Genomic DNA, 22217 nt, shown 5'->3' with positions numbered 1-22217 from the left:
TTATGCCATTTTAAGATTTTATTTATTTATTTATGAGAGACACACAGAGAGAGGCAGAGACATAGGCAGAAGGAGAAGCAGGCACCCTATCGGGAGCCCAGTGCAGGACTCAATCCCAGGACCCCAGGATCATGACCTGAGCCAAAGGCAGATGCTCAACCACTGAGCCACCCAGGTTCCCCAAAAGTTTGTATTTTAATTTATGGCATATAGCAGACCTGAAATAAAAGCCCTCCTCCCTTTCCTCCCCCTTCTCTTCACATTCTCCTTATTCTTATTTTTATTTTATCTCTATGACCGGGTTATATGTGGAAGGCTTCACCCATCCTACATACAACCAGATGGGATTCAGGGCACTAGACCTCCTCCTGGCTGTGTGTGTGTGTGTGTGTGTGTGTGTGCGCACGTGCATGCACACACATGCAAGTATGCATGCACACTTGTGCACACACACAAGTGTAAGAGTGGGGAAAGGTTTTGGGTGGCAGGGGAAGAAGACAGACTTTTTAAGGCATGGATATTACCTCATACAGCAGAGTGTCTGAATTCACTACTTCTTACTTCAACCTCCTGCCACACCAGCTAACACTCCTGGAGCACAGAGCTAAAGGTGTTTTTGGTATGATTTCTATCTCTCTACAGCCTCTTCTACCCCCTGCCCTGGGAAGGTCAGTGGAAAGAGGCAGTACCCTGCGAATGAATGGTTCTGCATCCTCATGAAGACCACTGTCAAGTTTACGGGCTTAGGAGGGTTAATGGCCTCCAGTCATCCCTCGCTTCACCTCAGTCCAATTCTGAGGATAGTAGGGCCATTTGGAGGCTGAACCAGATGGGCTTTCTGAGGCCTACATGCTACAAGGCCTTTCCAACAGCCATTGAATTATTCCAAACACTAGTCAACAAATGGTTGAGAGGAACGCTGTAGGAATTAATGATACAGAACTTGACAGAGAAGAAAAAGGGTGTCTTGGGCAAACCAGTTGTAACTAGATCACCAAACTTACAATATGAGAAAGAGGTGGATAAACACAAAGCTAGCGGAAGATGGCATGCATCCTTCCATTCACCTGTTTATTTAGTTCAGATTATTTATTCAGTACTCTATTATATGCCAGGCATTGAGCCAAAAGTTGAGGTTATAATGGTAAACAAATCAGATACAATCCCTGTCCTCACGCTTGTAAAGTCTGGTGCAAGATCTCACAGCCTAGATCATTCATGGCTGCATAACAAATTACCCCCAAATCTAGCAGCTTAAACCACTACTTTATTATGCTCATGGTTCTGCAGCTCAGGGATTTAAACAGGATGCAGGATTCCATGATGTCTGGGCCTTAGCTGAGAAGACTCAATCGTTGAACATGACTTAATAGCCAGGAGTTGAAATTATATGGAGATGTCTTCACTCTCTTGGTGGCAGTTCTTGCTTAGCTGTCTCTGAGAGCTGTTGTCTGGAACACCTATATGTGTCCTTTCCAGTCTGACAGTCTAAGGGCGATTGGATTTCCCACATGGTAACTGGCTTTCCCCAGAGCAAGTGTCTTTATAGAAACACACAAAAGCTTCAGGGACTTTTCTGATCCAGCTTTGGAAACCATCACTTCTACTACGTTCTATTGGCTACTAAGGCCAGTTTGGATCCTGGGGAAGGAGAATTAGGCTCCTCCAACCTGTCCCCTCAACCTCCTAATGAAGGGCAACAAAGTAAAAGCACGTGGGATAGGAGTCACAGTTGTGGCCATCTTTGGAAAATACAGTGTCCCCAAAACACATGCAATAAGTGTTATGGTAGAGGAGGATATGTTCACATATAAAGGATCCTAATATTGACTGGCAGGGTCAACCATTAACTTTTCAAAGGAAGTGCCCAGTAAGCCGAAATTGAGGATCAGTGGAAGTTAGGCACACAAAGACAGTGTGTCAGTTCAGCCTACTAAAACAAATCACTCCGTGTTCAGAGGCTTAAATAAGAAACATTTATTTCTCATAGTACTGGGGCTGGAAATCTAAGATCAAGGTGCCACCACAGTCAGGTTATGTGAGAACCCTCATCCTGGTTCACCTTCTTGTATTCTCACGTGGCACAGTGAGAGTTCTAGCTCTCCTCCCCATCTTACAAGGACACTAATTTCAACACGCAGGCTCTGACCTCATAACCTAATCATCTCCCCAAAGCCCTATCTCCTAATATCACCCTTTGGGGAGTTAGGGTTTTAACATATAAATTTGGTGGAGAGGACACCAACATGTGGTCCAGAATAGAGTATATGAAGAACAATATTCCAAGGAAATAGAACAACACAGGCAAAAGCCCAACATCTGGTGAAGACCTAGACCATTACGGAATGGGAATGATTTCCATATGGCTGCCTTATTAGGTGTGAATGTGGTGCCTCATCAGAGAGGGTGTGATGGAGTTGGCAGAGGGAGGCTGGCATGTGCATACATATGTGTGTGTTCCTGCAGGATAAAAAAAAAACCATGAAACTGGAGAGGTAAGTAAGGACCAGAAGGTCCTTGTGAAGCTCCTGGTGAAACTTCCTAGGGAGTTTGGACAACAGTGAGAGGCAGAAAGAAACATTATCCATTGATAAGAAGGCCACAATAGGCAACGTAAAACAGAGCAGAATTCAAATGCAGGCAGCCTTTGGTGTTCTAGTATCCAAACTCTGAAAAAAAGATTAAAATGCTGATCTTGCCCATTTGGAAGAAAGTATATGTGCTTTTTTGTTATTTATTATTATTATTATTATTATTATTTATTTATTTTTTTTTTACTATTTAAATGGAAATTACTATTCACTATCCCAGAGAAGCATACATGAGACTCATGGATTCAGACCCTACCCACCCCTCACCCTGCCCCATCAACCTCCAGCTTTTTCGTTGCAGATATAAAAGACTTTCCTGATTCCAATCAAAAGCACTAGTGCACATAAAAGATCAACCTGATGCCTAAAATTAAGCACCATTTATTGCTAGTATAATTTTTCATAAATGAGGAGAAAAATCTCTGCAAGAGGAAATGTAAATCCCCTAGTCATCATTTTCTTCTCTAGAAAGAATCGAACTTTCCTCAGGAAGGGAAGATGCTGAGCAGGAAATGCATCATTATAAGACACTTTATGATCCTGTGGACGACGTGGCAAATGGCCATTTATATGAAAACACTCATTTCCTGCTGTGTGGTTCCCAAGTGTTTGCCTTCTTGGAACAATGACGAGAAATTTCCTAACCCAAGAAGGGCTATGACGACAGCTCCACTTACATGTTGCTCTTACTATAGTCTTGGAAAATGTCCCATTGTCCTTCATGCATTAGATGAATCTAAAATAGGCAAGAAGTCTAGACAGTGGAAACCATATATAAGATCAATGTTTTTCCTCCATTATTTAGTATTGTAAAGTAAAAGTCACTCAGTAACTTCTGCTCTAATGGAAGAAAAATTAGGGAAATACACAAGGGTAAAAGGATATACGTCAAGTAGCAAGTCTTTGGCTATTTTCCTAGTTAATTACCAACTACTTCGAGTCTTTTGAGAAGTAAGTGGGGTAAAAAATTATACACAAATGAATAAAATTATGTTTATCAAGTTTGAAAGCAGCTCATTTCTAACATGTCTCCAACCTTCAGGACTCAATTGTCTGACCAATTTTGATTATATCCAGCAAGTATTTATTGGGCTCAGTCCACATGATGTTTTGCCAATCTATGTGAGGCCACTCCAATCTATTTTGTTGTTTACTACACCCCAACACAAGAAGTGTTTTACACTCTTTTATTTGGAAAGACTTTTAGCAAACTTACTGCTGAGTCTTTGTTCTTTTTCCTTTTTCCATCCGAATTCCCTGTAACTCAGAATTAAATAGTAGCCTTCAATTTTGTTCTTTCCCACATTTGCTTTGAATACTCTAGGTCATTTGGATTTCCAAACGAATTTTAGAATCAACTTTCATTTTTTACAGAAAAAAAAAAAGCCTTCTGGATTTTGACTGGAATTACACTAATTTTGCAGAGCAGGTTGGAGAAAATTGCTATCTTAACAATATTGAATCCTCCGATTTACAAAGTATATACCTCCATTTATTTCACCTTCTTTAATTTTTCTCAGCACGGTTTCATAGTTTTCAGGGTACTACCCTGTCAGATGTATCCTTAAGTATCTTAAATTTTTATGCTACTGTAAATGGTATTTTTTTTAAACTTTCAACTGTATGTTGCTAGTTTATAGAAGTCCAGTTTGCTTTTGTATATTGATCTTGTATCCTGAAAGTTTGTTTCACTAACTTACTGATTCTAGTAACTTTCTTGTAGATTACACTGGATTTTCTATAAAGACATTCATGTCTTTATAAAAAAAGACAAAAAAAAAGTTTTTATTCCTTTTCAAAATGATGTCTTCAGGCACCTGGGTGGCTCAGTTGGTTGGGCATCTGCCTTTAGCTCAGGTCATGGTCCCAGGGTTGTGGGATCCAGCCCAGATATGGGTTCCCTGCTCAATGGGGAACCTGCTTCTCCCTCTTCCTCTGCTAGTCCCCCTGCTTGTGCTCTCTCTCTCTCCTTGCCAAATAAATAAGAAATCTTTAAAAACACAATCCCCTAAAATGATGTCTTTTATTTCTTCTTCTTGCATTATTATACCGGTTAAAGCCCCCATTATAATGTTGACTGGAAGTGGTGAGAAGAAACATTCTCATTTTTTCTTCACATTGAGAAAAACATTCAGTCTTTTACCATTAAGTTTCATGTTAGTTGTAGGTTAGTAGACATTTTTATCGGATCAAGGAAGTTCCCTTCTATCCCTAGTTTGCAAAGAGGTTTTCCAGAAACAGATGCTAGATTTGTCAGACTTTTCTACATCTGTAGAGTTGATTATGTGGTTTTTCTTTTTTGGTTTGGTGAATTACATTGGTAGTATTTAAAATGGTAAGCCAACCTTGCATTCTTGATCTAATTCTCACTTGCTCATAATATGCTGTTTATTTTTTGTTAGATTTGATTTGTTAAATATTTTTTAAAGAATTCTTACATCAGCCCGGGTGGCTCAGCGGTTTGGTGCCTGCCTTCAGCCCAGGGCCTGATCCTGGAGACCCAGGATCGAGTCCCACATCAGGCTTCCTGCATGGAGCCTGCTTAAGAAGCACTTCCCCTGTCTGTGTCTCTGCCTCCCTCTGTGTGTCTCTCATGAATAAATAAATAAAATCTTTTTTTAAAAAAGAATTCTTACATCTAAGTTTATGGAAAATATGGATACGCAGTACATAGTTTTCTTGTCTTGTAATGTTTTTTATCAAAGTAATTTCAGCTTTGTAGAATGAGTTAGGAAGTATTATATCTTCTTTAATTTCTAGAAAAATCTGTGTAAAATTGCAATTGTTTCTTGTGCAATTGTTTGGTAGAATTCACCAGGGAAGCCACCTAAATCTGGAATGTTCTTTGTAACATCAAATTTAAGTTATTTTATAGATGTAGGGACATTCAAGTCTAGTTCTTATTTTTTTAAGATTTATTTATTTATTTATTTTAGTGGGGGAGATGCAGAGGGAGAATGAGAGAGAGAGACTCTCAAGCAGACTTTTTGCTGAGTGCAGAGCCTGATGTGGGGCTCAATGTCATGACCCTGAGATCATGATCTGAGCAGAAACGAAGAGTTGGATGTTTCACCGACTAGCCACCCAAACACCCCTATTTCTTTTTTTATTGACATATAACATTGTATTAGTTTTGGGTGTAAGGATAAAGATTATGTTGATATGTAATAATATAATATTTAACAATACATATTTTATATCATACATACAATCTCATATATATTGTACCTGAATTGTAATATGTATTGCTAAATGATTTCCACAGTAAATTTAGTTGGCATCCATCATTAAGCAGTTGTAATTTCTTTCTTGTGATAAGAACTTTCAGGATTTACTCTCTGAGCAACTTTCAGACATACGATAGTATTAACTGGGGTCACCATGCTACACATTACATCCCAGGATTATATATCTAAAAACTATACATTTGTACTTTTAAGATTGTATTTAGCTATTCATGAGAGACACACTGAGAGAGGCAGAGACATAGGCAGAGGGAGAAGCAGGATCCCTGTGGGAAGCCTGATGCAGGACTCGATCCCAGGACCCCGGGATCATGACCTGAGCCGAAGGCAGATGCTCAACCACTGAGCCGCCCAGGTGCCCCACGTTTGTACTTCTTGACCACTTGACCCATTTCTCCACGTGCTCTACCCCATGGCTCATGAGTCGTATGGCTTTTTGGTACAACTTGTGGGAATGGGCACTACTCCTGGGCCTGTCTGTGCGAGCATAGGTACTATCTTCTCTAGTCATTTCAGTTGGCTTCAGATGGTCTCCTCACACGCACACATAATTATTACTCAGCTGACTATTGGTGGAGAACCTTCTGCAGACCTCTGGATTTCCCTCTGGGTGCAGCTCTCCTCTCCTCAGCATTCTGTCCTACAACCTCTGTCTGTCTTGGGCTTCTGAGGTTCTCAGCTTCATCTTCTCAAATCAGAATCTGATAGGATAGTCTCTACCTGAGGTCTCTCTCTTAGGGACACAGCCTACAATGACAGCTCTCTCACAGCAGCAAGCTGAGGCAATTAGAGGACTCCTTTTATTTGTTTCTTTTCAATCAGGATCACTATCCTCTATTACCTGATGTCCAGTGTCTTGAAAATGGCTGCCTCTTACATTTATTATTTGTTTTTCTTTCTTGTCCCCCACCCAGACAGGAGAACAAATCTAATCACTGTTACTCTATCTTGGAAGCTGAATTTTCCCTCTTGTAAAGCCATGGCTATAGAGAGGTTTTCTGTTCTCTTGCCTGAACTTGATCCTAACAATCATGGAAAAGTGTTAGTAATTGGACGGAGAATTTGTAGATTAGAAAAATCTCAAGAAATTATTTAGAATGTAGACAGAGAAAACAAGACACAGAGGATAAAAAAAAAAAAGTTTTAAGAGACATGGAGGTGGAATGAGAAGCTATAAAATATGTTTTGCACGCTACTCTTTTCCTCCTGAGATTAGTTTCCTTCTTACTAATGTACGTCCTTTTGTTCATTCTCTCTATGATAGAAAAGTCCACGAATTGTGAACTGTCAAGCTTGATTTGTCTGAAATTGTCTTTATTTCACCTTACTCTTGAATAATAATTGAGCTAGATAGAACTTTCCAGTTGACAACCGTTTTCTCCCATTACTTAAGAGCATTATTCTGCTGTTTTCTGGTCTCTTGTAATGCTAATGAGATCTCTGCCTTTCCTCTTATTGTTGCTCCTTTGTAGGTAATCTACCTTTTATTCTGATTGCTTTTAAAACTTTCTTTTGTTCTTAGTACCCTGCTGCTGGCTACTGACCGAGGGTAAGAATTTCCTTCTTTTTAAAGACTGAATAATATTTCATTACAGGTATGTGCCCCATTTTGTTGAAATTCTTAATACATATTTTTTAAAGATCCCCGTGTTTTCATTCTGCATTGGCTCTGCAAATTATGTAGCTGGTCCTGCCTTTGTGCTCTCACCTGAACGTTTTATTTGAAAGGCTGTAAAAGAATACGACATAGAAGAAATGAATAGTGTATGCTTTACAAGATCGTTTTAATAGTCTAGGAGAAAATCACTCAGAGGGTTAAACCTTCACAGATATCCCCAGTGTGCTCACCGCCCCCACCCTGATTCTCAGGTCCATGTCCCTGTGGGGGGGGGGAGGGGCTTTCTTTTTCAAGCCACCATAATGTGGATCTTCTTCATCTCCCCTTGGAGAAACACACCCCCTGCTCATGATATCAGGGATGTCTTAGAATCCGCTTGCATCCATTTGCACACTTTAACCAATGCAATCCTAGGGCTATTACTTGCAATGGGACATTTCCCAAGTTAAGCTATAGCATCACTGGGAGACAGGGTTGGTGGGGTTTTTTTTGTTTTTTTGTTTTGTTTTGTTTTGTTTTGGACAGTTTATGATAAATCTTGGCATTCCAGATTCAGTGTTCTTTGAGATTTCCCTGGTAGTATAATATGCAAACATTATGGGTCATGTCATAGGTAACTATTCTCTCAGGAGAGATGTGAAGGTTTGCAAATATCACATCCAAGATCCATATTCAGGATGAGAAACATTTCTCTGATGACACTGTAGTGTGCCCTGCCTCCTTCCTCGAGGGGATGGCAATATGTATTATTATGCACTGAAGTGATAGCCTGCTCTTTGTCTCCTTCCTAATTCCAGAGCTTGACCAGAGGCCCATAGCACATAAAAAAAAAAAAAAAAAAAAAAAGAGAGAGAGTCCTCGTATATGTAACTTTTTCAAACAACAGAGCCATTGGCTTCTTGATACCTTTTCTCTGGTCACACAAAGACTTACTGGAAACTCTGGCATAAGGGTTTTTCTGTACCTTAGACTGATCATATTTGTTTTGTTTGGTTTTCTTTTCGGTATACCAATTTATTTATTTATTTTTTTAATAATAAATTTATTTTAGACTGATCATATTTGTAAGCATACCATGTACTAAAAAGTGAATCAGAATTGAAATATTTTTCTAATTGAAAGCAAGTCCCAGAGTAAGAGAATAGGATATGGCAGGTTGTGTGTGTTGGGGATGGTGGGAGCAGGGGGTTGTGAGTACTGCTCATGACATGGGCTTAGAATGAACGAGAGTATGTGAAATTGAATTGGATGACAAAATAATCCTGAGGGAAAAGTCTATTGGGTAGCTGGAATTCTAACTGTAAATGAAAGCAGTCAGACCCCACTATAATAAAAATGCAGCTTTGGCTTCATGATCACCCTTAATGTTTTCGATCTGGCTGCCAAATATTTTAAAAGATATTTAATATTTTGTCTATTAAATAGATTTTCTAGAACTGAGCTGACTAGCTTGATGGCAGCTAGTCACAGATGGCTCTGGGCACTTGAAATGTGTTGTGAAGTATAAATTTCACACTTGAATTTGAAGACTTGGTATTAAAAAAAGAATGCTACATATCTCACTAATATTAATAATAGTGTTTTGTACATAGTGGGTTAAGTAATATAGTATGTAAATGTACTTTATCTACTTCTTTTTGCTTTATTTATTTATGATTTTATTTATTTATTCATGAGAGACACAGGGAGAGAGGCAGAGACACAGGCAGAGGGAGAAGCAGGCTCCCTGTGGGGAGTCTGATGGGAGACTGCATCCTGGGATCCCGGGATCATGACCTGAGCTGAAGCCAGATGCTCACCCACTGAGCAACTCAGGTGCCCTTCTTTTTGCTTTTTTAAAAAATATTTATTCATTTGAGAAATAAAGCACAAATGGAGGGGGAGAGGGAAAGAGAAAATCTCAAGCAGACTGCACTGAGCATGGGGCCTAACACAGGGTTTGATCCCAGGACCCTGAGATCATGACCTGAGCCGAAACCAAGAGTCAGACACTTAACTGACTCAGCACCCAGGATCCCCCTTTTTTCTTCTTTTTTTAATGAGACTACTAGAACATTTAGAATAGCATACGTGGCTCACATTATATCTCTATTAGAGAGCGCCGCTCTAGAACCCACGTAATTTGTGATACAAGCCCACTTAGTTTGGGCCCTTTGGTATTCTCAGATTGACTCTCATCCTGAAGATTCATCCCATTCTGTACTCATCACTTTGGTCTCAGGCATGTCATTTGCTGGTCAGTGATCCCAGCTCACCTCCCAGCACCACCACTTCTGTGTCTCTCGGCAGGTTGTCTGCTGCATGTGCTTCGGGGAAACACCCAAAATACCCAAATTGATATTCCAAGGTGCTTTTTTTAAAAATTGAAATTGAGAATAGAAAATAGAGGAGTGAACTGACAACATTGGCAGAAATTTTCTTTCTAATATCCATGGGTTTGTCAATCATGTGACCTGAGTGAAAGCCACTGATGTCTTCCTCACGGTTCTCGCCAGAGCAGAAACTACTCGTGAAGCCTGAGACACCACTTGTGCAAAAGCAGGATTTGACTAGGTTTTATTTTCCGTCAGACAGCTAACTCATAGTGTGAGGAAATGCAGTGTCCTCGGGAGACTTATCTCATGGATAAATAGTTGTTTTGGTGGTTAGAAGTTAAAGGGCAGGAGGAGAGAGAGGGGGAAAGGAGGGGGCATAAGAATAATGTTTTATAGGATTTCATTACTTAAGGTATGTTAAGAGTATACTGTATGCATTAACTTTTTATTTTTTAAACAAAAATTTTCCATTTTGACAGTTGGCTAATAAATGAGTAATACATATGATTTTATAATATTTTGAATATTTTAGAATTCATTTGGTGTTGAACTGAGCAAGAGATGTATAAAAGAATATATAGCTAACTTGTTTTTAGTTTGTATTTTATTTAAGGAAGTTAAAGTGTTGAACTAACTTATAATTTGAGCTCATAACAAAGATATCCTGTCATGTTTTAAATTTTGAATTTTCTATAGTCCTATTATTGAAACATAAAAACTTATTTAGGGATTTTTTTTTAAGTTTGGTGTGCCTAAGGACTTACTATTCTGTTAAATTTTTTTCCCCAGGCTGATTATTTGGAAACTTTTGAAAGCATCTTGAAATTTAAAAAAAAATTTTTTTTTTCTTGTGTGATACAGATACTCTTTTGAAATACAAGTGACAGGTAACAAAACTAACATTTTCCTGGAAACTGTTTTGCTTGTGTAGTTACTTTATTGTGTCTGGGAGCAGTCATGGATTTTTCTGGATGGTATCCAAACTCTTTACCAGTATTTAACATCATAATAGGAGTCAAATCTTTTTTTCCTCTGTGATTTCAGTTCTTGAATGTACTCCAGAGTATGTGCGGTACAGTTTGTCTTCACAACGGAGAACATTGGTGGTGGGCCTCCCCACCCCGAGGAGGGTTAATAGCAGGAATAATAATAAGTGAGTGAAATATGGGAGCCTATTTCCTGACCTCACTCATGGTCTGCGCCTGAAATAACTACTGAGTAAAAAATAATGTTACATTTATTTTACTGCCTCTAAAGTAAATTGTGATAATGATGTAAATGGTGAATGAACAGCTTTATTTCACCGAGGTGAAACGCTGCTTACTTGAATCTACCTAATGCACCTTTAATATTGAACCAACACTGCAGTTGTGGTGGTATTATTATGAAATGCAATCTAAACTTTAATGTCCTATTTATATCTGGCTCTAACGTAAGTGAACTTGTAATAGTAGCACATGCTGACAGCTGCTTACTGCTAAAACCTTCAATTTTCTGTCTGAGGACTTTCTTTCTGGCCACTGGAGCATGAATGTTCTGTATCCAGAGGCTGAGCCACAGGGCCAGAGAATTCAAACCCCGAGAAGTAGCTCACAACTGATGTCAGATGAGGAGTTGACGGCTAAATCTCACAGTTTTCTCGCCTCTTGGTTAGTCTGATGTTGAGGCATAAGGCATACTCTGCCTCAGACTTTATCACTTGGAGATAATCATTGAAAATTCATGTTCTGATTCAGTGGATTTGGGGTGGAGCTTGAAATGATGGGAATGAGCCTCTTTGAGGAGGAAGTTTTATACAGTCGCCCAGAATTCCATAGCGGAATTCAGCTTCATTTGCCCTCAGTGGAAGTTGCTCGGTTATCCTTTGGTTTACTTTCCTCCTCTGTTTTTAACTGTATCCCTTCCCTGGGATGCCTCAGCGGTTGAGGGTCTGCCTTTGGCTTAGGGTGTGATCCCATGGTCCCTGGGATAGAGTCCCACACCCGGCTCCCTGCATGGAGCCTGCTTCTCCCTCTTCCTCTGTCTCTGCCTCTGTCTCATGAATGAATAAATAAAATCTTAAAAAAAAAAAAAAAAAAAAAAGCTTATCCCTTCCCTTACTAGAGTTTGCTATTTGCATTGTGTCCTTATCCTAGGGCTGTCTCTGGGGGACCCTAAACTAATAATACACATACACATACATACATGTATACTTTGCTTCTATTTCTATCTTGATTTCTAAATCTATCTAGATTTATTCTATTATCTATCTATCATCATCTATCTGTCTACTATCTTGAACACAACAACACAATGCAGTCTCTTAAATCCAGGAATACGAAAGCTAGATGAGAAAGGAGAAAGACATCCAGGGGAGGCTGGAAAGAGGAAGTTCATGGTAACCAGTTAAACTGACTCTTGTTCTCTTGATGTAGTTGTGAAAAGGATTTGAAATCATGGAAGTCTGGTTAAAGATGAGACCGGGCAGTTAGCTATGGCTGCATAGATGGTGCCTGTCCAGAAGTCCACAGAGGGATAACCATTCTCCTCAGGTACATTGGCAAAGACCTTTTGCCTGATTCTGTTATTCCAGACACACCGTCGAGAGGGCTGGTCACAGGACTCATGGAAAGGAGGTAGGTCAAGTGTTAATCTGGGAAAGGACAAGAAAGCAGTGTGAGAAGAGAGAGTTCGGACCAGATGGCAGGAAGGCAATGCCACACTTCCGGGCTCGTGAGCCAGCTCTACAAAGAAGAGGAAAATTAATGAATGGGCTTTGCTGATGTTCACCCAGGATTCTTTAGTGACTTTGTACAGCTGATGCAATGTGTGCTACTTACCTTGCACACATGTGACTGAGAGCTAAAGCTGAGAGCTCTGGACTTTCTCGGCTCAAATCCCAGCTCTGCCACTTTCCAGTTTTGCCACCTTGCCATTTTATTCAGTCTCTTTATGGCTCAGTTTTCCTATCCATATAGTAAGGACAATAATGCCTATTTCATAGCTATGTGATGAAAATTAAATGGTAAGTTGTATACTATAACCAGCAGATAAGAGAGCCAGCCTAATATATCAATTATTCCCATGCATGGTGGGTGATCGTTTCATCTGATTCAGGCATTGTGTACACACCCACGTGTGTGTGTTTAATCTCATATTCATAGAAAGCCACTGGAGTGATAACACCCTGGTGATGTGAACCGATTCCAGTCTCGACAGCTGAGAAATCCCACCGCTGCTCTTAGCTGTGCATGACATCCCTCCTGTGAAGTCTTCCCTTGAGCACAGCAAACACCTGTTCTTGGTGAAATGCAAAAGGGAACCTTGGTTTAAAGCTCTTGCTTCCCTTTCTTGTAAAGCTTTGTGACCCCTGCTGAAAGAGTTCCCAGCAAGGCCACTTTCAGTTTCTCAGGCTCAGAAGAGAACCAGTAATCTGAGGTCCCTTAGGGCAATGGCTCCGTCTTGACTGGTGCCACCATATTTGAAACCCTGGGAGCTCAGAGAGAAGCAGAATCACTTTGAGTTTGTCATCAAGTTCCACTCTTCCCACCCAATGTTGTCAGCATTTGCTGTGGCTTCTCTCCAGTACCCTGACGGGTTAATATTCTGGAAGCAACATTTTGGAAGGCCAAGGACAGGTCGGTTCTGAGGACTGTGCAAAAGAGAATCGGTCATTGTACTAAGTTGTTTGATTCTGGTGGTTCTTTCATCTCAGGTTTTTGAAATCAACTTCCCCTCCTTAACCAAGTTCTGCCCCAGCCACTTAGTGGGTCAAAAACTGTGGATGCTGATGGAAATCACAGATGTGGCCAAACATCCCCAGCAGCAGCCTGGTCAGAGGTCATTTGGCTCCTTTCCAGTAACAGGTGGCATGCAGTCATCAGAGAGGCTTCTACTTTTCGAGACAATTTGAATCAAGAGACATTCACAGTAAAACTTGGTCACTTTGCATTTCATTTTCTGTAAAACCAACTACAACCTATTTGACAGCTGTTCTTTTGAAATAAGCTTGTAGCAGTGAGTGTCATAGTCATCAGAAACAAAGCTTCTACTCTTTCAATAGTGTGCGTTGCTATTCTAACTGTAAATGTAACTGAAATTACATTTCAGTCTTTCACATGATAGATAACCCCCCCCCCCACTGCCTCTCACACACGTGGAACTATGTAGGTAGTCAGAGAGGGAAGTATAAAGAATATATGCATATATTCTAAAGTATAAAGAATATATAAAGAATGTCCAAGTGAAGAAATAGTCATTAGCAAAATAAAGTCCCATTTACACTCTTTCACTATTATGAGGGATCATCATCTGTGAATTAACCTACTGGCTGTGAAGGTTGCACTCATTTGTGTGGAACCACAAAATGTCAGTCCTCTCCACTCCTTGCCCCCAAATAAAAGAAACACAAAATGTTGGTCCTCTTCTCTCCTTCTCCCCAAATAAGAGATACGCAATTCACACATACTTGTGAAATTCAGTCACATTTTAAGAAGAGTTGATAGGTAGTAATTCTATCCTAAAGGGTTCACGTTGATCAAACCATTGATCACAGAAATCTAAATAGGTCCTAATTAAGAGCCTCAACCATTCCTTTCTTGGGCTGATTCCAAAAGGCAGACCTGGCATTCATACACCGTGCAAAACCCTGAGTGCAGGTGCAGAGACCCTGGGAGGCGGCAAAGAGCCTCAACGATGCCAGCAGAAATAGAAACTTTACATCTGACAGTGTGTGATCGATCATTATGGCCCTATAAGGAAGATTTCTGTTCCCTTACTTATTCTTCCATATGTAAGAGAGTTCAACAGGGTGACCACCTAGTGATACACACAAGCATTTTCTCCACACATACCTTTTAATTGAAGAGTCATATTTGTAGCTCCTCTGGGAAAGAATCAAAGGGCCAAGGGTGGGTGGCCCGACTCCCATTTGGATTGCAGAGCACAGACAACAGCTGCAGCGTGTCACCGAGATTGGCTGCTGACAGGAAAACGCATTGACGATTTCATTTGACCTGGTAGATCAGTAACAACAGAACACCCTCCCACGAACCGGAGGCCACCGTGATAGCCATAGTTGCTTTCATTGAAATCAGTACTCAATTCTTTTTCATTGGGGGGTGAGGGGTGGGGGGTAAAAACACATGTAGCATAAAATTTAGGATCTTAACCTCTTTAAGTTCAGTTCAGTAGCATTAAGTACATTCATACGGTTGAGCAGCCCATCTCCAGAGCTCTCTTTATCTGGTAAGACTGCAAATCTGTACTAATTTAAGCCATAACTCCCCATTTTCAATCTCCCCCTGCCCCTAGAAATCACCATTCTACTTTCTTTCCATTGCTCTCAAGTGGAACTGATTTAGCTATTTCATATAAGTGGAATCATGTAGTATTTGTCCTTTTGTGACTGGTTTATTCCACTTAGCACAATGTCCTTAAAGCTCAACCATGCAGGAGCACGTGTCAGAATTTCCTTCCTTTTTCAAGGCTTAATAATATTCCATCGTATGGATAGACCACATTTTGTTTATTCATTTATCTGTTGATGAACACTTGGATTATTTCTATCTTTTGGCCATTGTGAATACTGCTGCTATAAACATGGATGTATGACATCACTATTTTTTATTACAACAGTATGGGACTCATCTTGCATTTTATGGTTAATCTACTATTTGATCCTCAAGTCATATATTTTATAGAGAGTATAAAATTGTTCTGATTCGGGGAGCCCTTTTGCCCCATGATACTGATACAGCTGAGTGGGGTTAACCTACGGGCTTAGAGCAGAAAAGAAGCTAACCGCTTTACACATCTACCTCAATTTTAATCTCTGCCTCCTTGGCACTAAATTTTTTTAATTGTCCAAACCATTCCAGCTAAGATATACCAAATGAGAAATACTATCCACGAGTTCTACCCTTACTGACATCAATCATGGCTCATACTTAAACAGCACTCAGAATGTTTCAGGCACCATTATTGGTTACTATGCTATCAGTACAACTGTTTCTCTAATGGGACAATGAGTCCAAAAGTGACTAAGCATCTTGTTGAGTGGTACACAGGTAGGGTTGTTATGTGAACCCAGGTAGTTTTGCTCTAGAGTTCATTCACTTTACCACTCTACTACACTGTAATTCATATATGAACATATATGGATAGATGTATGTGTTGGGGGGGCGTGTAACTAAGTGTTACTTTTTGACAACCAGCAATGAGAGAAGATGCATAAGAATTTCAATTGATGGGGATCCCTGGGTGGCTCAGCGGTTTAGCCCCTGCCTTCAGCCCAGGGCATGATCCTGGAGTCGGGCTCCCTGCATGGAGCCTGCTTCTCCCTCTGCCTGTGTCTCTGCCTCTCTGTGTCTCTCATGAATAAATAAATAAAATCTTAAAAAAAAAAGAATTTCAATTGATGTTGCATGAAAATGGTGCAACAATGTATGATAGAAAGTGCTCTGGTTTGTTTGATCATTGAACACAGCTAGTTAGAATCAGAGCTCTCCCACCCGCTGTCTGGTAACATTGGCCAATTGTTTTATGATTTTGGCTCCAGTTTCCTCCTCTGACAATGGGGATTATAATAATATCTATTTGACTTAGCAGAAAACACTTAAGGAAATAATGTCTATAATATAATTAACTCCTGGAAGGTACTCAATAAATGTTAGTTCTCTTAACTCTTACAATGCAAGGAAAGAACATGATCTCAAAAAAGAGATATGTGTTTTCCTAAGGACATGCACTGCAGAAACACATTCATTATAAACACACTCTGATTTCCTGTGTACAAGGGCACTTAAGAATTACATTGCTTCCTCTCTGTTGCATTCTGCTAGAGTCTAATCAGAAATACAAGAGACTTGCCATGTAGGAAATCTAATAGTAGGTCCTGATAAAATCAACCCCATATTTACTTCAAGTGGGGAAGGAGCTCCAAATTCTATGACTTTGGACGTTTATCATAAATCAGCCTTTCATGCCAGCACAGGAAGGGCTGCCTCCCAGTCTTGACTCAAGGCCATTGTTGTGCAATCATGTCTTGACAGTCACATAATCAATTTTGCCTCTTCCCTTGATTTAATATTTTAAATGTTATAACAATTTGAATAGTAGAAAGGATGATAGATTTGCTTCTTTATCGATAAAAATTACTCATATGGGACCTTATATATTGTCTAGTGAGTTGGATTGCTTGAAGAACATGCCTCCTGAACTCAACTGATTCAAGGATGAGGACCCATAGTAGAATATTTTGTGCAAGAAAGGTGTCTTCACATTGCCCCAATACTCTGCTTTGAAGATACACAGAGTAAAGCATGAACGGGATCAATGAGGGCTGCATACAAATCCAGGTCTGGCAACTCTCATAAGAAAGACTTTCCTGACAGCAGAGAAAGAGTTTCTTCATAGAGACTGAAAGATAGCCTATGTCTCTGTGCGGACATACTTGCATTTTTACACATGTATATAAAACAAATATAGGTTTTTGCAGTGTTTCTCACTATCCTCTTTCTTTTCTGTGTAATGTTTTCCTTTGAACAAAACATTAACTTCTCAGTGTGTTTTCATTATATGATTATCAAGGATTGCTGTTAAGTCCAATACCAAATGGATGGCAAGTTTAAACAAGCTTAAGGAGTTTAGGAACTGTCTATAAGAGAGATCTGATTTTCCCATCTGTGCACTGACTGGTTTGTCATCTACATCACTGGAGGTTCCAGCCTACTGATAGAGAAAAATATTTGATTGGGTTCAAAAAGCAGGAATGGAAATGTGGCATTTTTTTAAAAGACTATTATTTTAGAATAGTGTAAAGTTCACTGCAAAATGAGAGGAAGGTACAGAGGTATCCCAAGTATATGCTTCTTCTGCACGTGCACAGCCTCCCCCATTAGCACCATCCTCCACCACGTGGTACATTTGTTATAGTTGATGAACCCATATGAACACAACATCACCCACAGTCCCTAGCTGACCTTTGGTGGTACACATTCTATGGGTTTGGACAAAGGACATGTAAGTGTATAATTATAGTGACAATGGAAGTGTGGATTGTTTCTTTTTTGTTTATTGCCTCAGATGACAAAATGCAGGTCTAGCAGCCAGGTAAGCTGCATGGAGGGCTAGTGGCTTCCTAGAGGCAAGAGTTGGCTGGAACAATACCATTTTATAGAGTTGGATCAGCTCTTCTGACTGTTAAGTTGTAGCTGCCAGTTCTGCTGTGTCTGTGTGTGTCTGTGTGTCTGTTGTATTGTGTTGTTGTAGTCTATGTTTTCTGATGTCTTTTCTTGAACAAGTAGGTTCCTCCTCGGGAACGGGTGGCATGTCTCCTGACAATGCTTATGGCAGATTACACTTTCCCTTTAGTCCCACTCTGCTTATAACTGAGCTATTGAACTACCACCCTGAATGAGATTAGAGCACATGCTCTTTGCTGAAATGAAACCAAGCATGAAATAGGGTGGTGACTGGTTAAGAAGCTAAGATGAATTTTGGTTCAAGGTGAGAATTCACAGGCCTTGGCCCATTGAGCCATGTTTCCCATGCTTACATATCTGTAACACAGCTGCTATAAATGGAAACTTTGAGAAGTTTTCTCAGCAAAATTGAAGATTAAAAAAAATAAATAAAACAACTATGCTCTTCCTTCCTCCCTCTTCTTTAGACATAGCATCTGTCACAATCTTCACAGCTGCCTTTTGTCCTTGGCTTCAGCACCCTGTGACAGGTGCTCACTACCTTGCAAGAGATTCTACTCAGACCCAAGTACTTCTACTGGGTAAAAGGTATTCCTCTGGTAGGTGGCATCCTGCATCCCTAAGAGTCTACTTCTTGTCTCTTGAAACTTGGCCAGCATTTTGGACAAGGATTTCTGAAAATCATTTTTAAAAGAGAAGATATTGTATACCTTAGCAGCTGGATCACTAAACTTGAAGTTAATGAATCTTACTCCTATAATTTATAAATCAATTTAGTTCTTTACTTATATCATCTTTTTGCCTTTGACCTCAGTCATTTTGCTCTCTTTTCCACTTAATTGTCTTCCTTCTCTCTGTGTATATGTCTATTTTTTTTTTCTGTCATGTTTAGATTTCTCCCTCGGGTATTTTTCAATCTTTCTTTTTTATTTTATTTTTACCTTTTCCATCAATCTTAGTGACCATTTATTATGCAACTACTTCAGACTGAGGAGTGGACTAGGTACTTAAAGAATATAATGAAAGCCTTTGCCTATCAAGAAAATTAGCTCCTCAGTAAAATCTAGCATGTCTCCCTTAATGAACTATAATAGAAAACCAAGTTATTTTTCCTGGCTTTGTCTTATTGTTCCTCCTAGTTAACTGAAAAAGAGCAAATTGAATATATGTTTTATTGTAAGGAACAAAAAGTATCATCTCAGTGGGTTTATTTTTTTACCTTTCTACAGCACCCAACTGATTTTCCGCCTTTTACATCCAAGGGCCTTGGCTGGAAAAAAAATATCTTTATCCCTGCATTGCTCCCCTTTCTTCGGCCTAAGGAGAATGTTAAGAATAAGGGCCAGGCGTTCCAGAGACCCTCTTGGTTTATCTGTCTTATCAGTAAGCAATGCCATATGCCTGGCTTATACTACAAACAGCTAGTGGTCTTTTACATGAAGTATATAAACCAGCAGTCCTCAAACTTAAGCCTGCATTGGAATCACCTGGAGGGTTTGCTAAAGCATCCATTTCTGGGTCCCGCCCTCAGTGTCTCATTCAGCAGATCTGGGGTGGAACCTGAGAATTTGCTTTTCTAACAAGTTTAAGAGCAGCCAATGCTGGTGTGGGGACCACATCTTGAAGACCACTGTGCTAAATTGAATTTCAACGTGTTAAGAGACAGTTTTGCCAGGAGAGTGTTGGTGGCAGGTCTATTCATGTATTCCCCAGTTTTTTGGTTCAGAACAGTGAACTTTAAAATAAACCTTTATTATTAATTTTGGTCAGGTTTGTTCCCAGATATTTTATTCTTTTTGGTAATTTGGCAATTGTAAATGAGATTTTTAATTTCTCTTTCTGCTACTTTATTATTAGTATATAGAAATACAACTGATTTCTGTATATTAATTTTGCATCCTGTGACTTTAGTAAATTCATTTATCAGTTTTTGTAGTTCTTTGATGGGGTCTTTAGGGTTTTCTAAATATGGCATCATGTCACCTACAAATAGTGAAAGCTTTACTCCTTTACCAATTTGGATGACTTTTATTTCTTTTTCTTATCTGATACCTGTGGCTAGCATTCCAATACTATGTTGAATAAAAGTGGTGAAAAGGGATAGCCTTGCCTTATTCCTAATCTAGAGGAAAAGCTCTCAGTTTTTCCCCATTGACTATGGTATTAGCTATAAGTTTCTCATATATGGCCTTTATTATATTGAGATGTGTTCCCTTTAAACCTACTTTGTTGAAAGGCTTTTGGGTTTTTTTTTTAAAGATTTTATGTATTTATTCATTAGAGACACAACCCCTGAGCCACTCAGATGCCCCATTGTTGAGAGTTTTTATCATGAATGGATGTTGTCAAAATAAGCCTTTAAATAAAAATATTATTTAATGCATTGTTCTCACTTAAATGTTTTTCTGTGAGTGAAAAATATGATTATTGTTGAAAGATTCAGAATTTCCAGCTGTGCTATGGATCCAAAGGGCAGAAAGACACTTTGTTAGGTGCTGCTTAGAGTTTGCACACTTCTTTCCAACTGTGTCATGATCTGCTATGGAGATTTTAGGTCAACTCTGACAATCCTGTTTTTGCAAGCAAAGGAGCAAAAACATGGGTGTGACTCAGATTATAAAATGTTGATTTTAAAGGCCTCCTGCTCTTACTGTTTTTGTAATTAAAAGAAATCTAATCCCTTCAAACTGTCCTGCTGTGCTGTTCCCTGACGCCATGTTTGGGCTTTGGATTCAATATTCAGATCATGATTTAAGGTCACCTGGGTGGCTCAGTAATTGAGCATCTGCCTTTGGCTCAGGGTGTGGTCCCTGGGTCCTGGGATCAAGTCCCCGAATCAGACTTCCCACAGAGAGCCTGCTTCTTCCTCTGCCTATGTCTTTGCCTCTCTGTGTGTCTCTCGACAATAAATACATAAAATCTTTAAAAAAAAAAAAAAAAAGATTTAAAAGAAAAAGAAAATGGCCCCCTTAAATGTCAGAGCTTCTTCTAGACACAGGCTGTGGACCAGCCAACCATTGTTGACATGGATATATGTCCCTGTACACACATATGTGGTGTGTGCACATCTCTGCCAAGGGCACTTGTACAGGGGAGGGATGGAGAGCTCTGGCACTACCCAGCTCATGAAGCATTCAGATCCTTTATTGTTTAAGATTCCTGATGATCAGCTTGACAGATGGGCTAGGGACACAGGAAAGAATTGTAGCATTTATGAATTTCCACAAATTATGTTTCAGTGTCACTTAATAACTCAAACTTCCAAGACAACAGTGTTATGAACTTGTTGATTTCCAGTGCATCCCAGTAATACCAAACTTATTGCAGTGGTTCTCAAGTGAGAATCTTCTTGGTTTTCTAAGACAAACTGTAAGCCACTACAATACTTCTCATTTGGACCATAAAAAAAATTCAGTGTGAGTCCTGAGACTATTGCATCTACAAATATTATGTTCTTTCTTATTTATTCAGCAGACTTACCTTCAGACCCAATATAGTAGTGCACAGAATACTTTATTTCAACTTACTTAGTCTGTCTATGTGTAAAGTGGTAATTGGTAGAACTGGAAACATCCTGGTATATACACCTTCCTGGCAAAGAAGAGATTTTTAATATTACAAGTAAAGAATAATTCTATTCCAAAAGAAGGAAGGAAGGAAGAAAAAAGGAAGGAAGGAATTGAGTGAGTGAGGGAGAGAGGGAGGAAGGAAGAAAAAGTAAATTGAATATATTTCTTATTACAAGGAAGAAAAGGAAAATCTAAGTGGGTTTGTCGGTTTGTTGTTTTTCTCTTAACCTTTATGTGATGCTCAGTTGATTTTCCACCTTCTATACCAATAGCTCTTGGCTGAAAAAAAAAAAAAGTTCTTTATCCTTGCATTACTCTGCTTGTTTAGCACGAGAAAAAATGTTAGGAATAAGGCTCAGGTGCTCCAGAGACCTTACTGGTTCATCTGTCTTACCAGTTAAGCGAGGCCAAATGGTTAGGAAGAAAGTCCCAACTCTATTCCAAAGTATCTTTGTGATTTTCCCAAGACACAAACGCCACAGGTTACACCATCCATGGTCTTCTCTGGTCATTCGAAGAACCTCAGCTTTTTGGGGACCTGGACAGAGAGAGACCCTGGAGACAACTAAACTAATCAAGAAAGGAATTTGTTGTTCTAGAACCAGGCTAACCTGGTTAGTGAGTCTTGTTTTCCCTGTTGATTATTTGTAACCTGCTTCAATAAATGGCATGTAATTGACACAGCAGCACATGGTT

This window comes from Vulpes lagopus, chromosome 10 (assembly GCF_018345385.1).
Source record: "Vulpes lagopus strain Blue_001 chromosome 10, ASM1834538v1, whole genome shotgun sequence".
Classification (NCBI taxonomy): domain Eukaryota; kingdom Metazoa; phylum Chordata; class Mammalia; order Carnivora; family Canidae; genus Vulpes; species Vulpes lagopus.
The sequence above is the reverse complement of the archived record's forward strand: the minus strand, read 5'-3'. Positions refer to the sequence as shown.